A 1,138-nucleotide genomic window follows, 5' to 3' on the forward strand; every position below is an offset into this window, starting at 1 on the left:
ACCTAGGGCGGAATGGATCAGTACAGACTCATTCCGACTAAAACTTAAACTCAATAATGCCCAGACCCAGGATCGAACTGAGGACCTCCAGATCTTCAGTCTGGCGCTCTCCCAACTGAGCTATCTGGGCTGAATCACGAATACATCGGATCACCTGCCTGCGTGGCCGATAGACATTTTTATCAGTAATGGAAAACGTCCTTCCGAGCCAGTGAACACTTTTCACAGTAATGGAAAACATCCTTCCGAGCCAGTGACACTCTTCACCAATGAAAAACACCACCTGATTCACAATGCGGCCTGCGAGGATCGAACTCGCGACCTTAGGATTATGAGACCTACGCGCTACCTACTGCGCCAAAGCCGCATGAAAGGCAGTAAATGTCCAAGAGTGGAGTTGACCGACTTACCTTTATCATTTCTTTTTTGATCTTTTCCGATCCCCCGCCTAACTCATGACAACCACCCCACGGCTCGTTTTCGCGGCCCTCTACGAGATCTTATTTGTTCTCCCTAGATTGGTTCTATATGTCACCGTATCCTTGCATTCGTGCTCGATGATGTCTGCTTTGTTCACGGTTATTTCCTTGTACCAGTGTTCTGGTGACTGGTGACACAAGATTCGAGAGGAGATACCCATTTATAGATTGCCTAGAAATTGTTTGGTGTTGTGTAACCAGTTATCACCATGCTGACGAGTCACGCGATTCGAGGGAATTTCAAACTACAAACAGGTAACTTTAGCCAATGATTGGTGACGTTTAATCCTCGTGCAACCTGATCCATCATTGTACCTTACTTCTTACACTTCAAACTTCAGATACCTTTCAACGATGTAATGTAGTCGAATTACTCGTGTTAGCAACGTCAAAGAAAATGGAGAACCCGGGCATCGATCCCGGTGCCTCTCGCTTGCTAAGCGAGCGCTCTACCATTTGAGCTAGTCCCCCACGCGCGTGCTTTCAGAGATGCGTATGCTTTGTGAGGGTCGCTCAAATGGCCCCTGATCCCCTTGCCCAAAGTTGGATATACCGTGGACCGGAGTCTAGCGCCACGTGCCCACTTTGGCAACGTTGGACAGGGGGAGTGGGGACGCACGTGAGTTTCATACCTTTACCATATACAGTTTGGTCGTTTA

At 48.1% G+C, this 1,138-nt stretch overlaps 3 non-coding genes across 3 annotated transcripts; all 3 read right to left on the reverse strand.

Moving 5' to 3' along the window:
• Nucleotides 1-57: 57 nt before the first annotated feature.
• On the reverse strand, nt 58-130 carry Pmar_PMAR000309. The gene has a single exon. It is a non-coding gene; the product is annotated as a tRNA-Phe (tRNA).
• A 164-nt stretch (nt 131-294) lies between these two features.
• Pmar_PMAR000310 lies at nt 295-367 on the reverse strand. The gene has a single exon. It is a non-coding gene; the product is annotated as a tRNA-Met (tRNA).
• A 510-nt stretch (nt 368-877) lies between these two features.
• Pmar_PMAR000311 lies at nt 878-950 on the reverse strand. Its single transcript has one exon. It is a non-coding gene; the product is annotated as a tRNA-Ala (tRNA).
• Nucleotides 951-1,138: the final 188 nt, after the last annotated feature.

The sequence above is a fragment of the Perkinsus marinus genome (assembly GCF_000006405.1).
Source record: "Perkinsus marinus ATCC 50983 genomic scaffold scf_1104296960552, whole genome shotgun sequence".
Taxonomy (NCBI): domain Eukaryota; phylum Perkinsozoa; order Perkinsida; family Perkinsidae; genus Perkinsus; species Perkinsus marinus.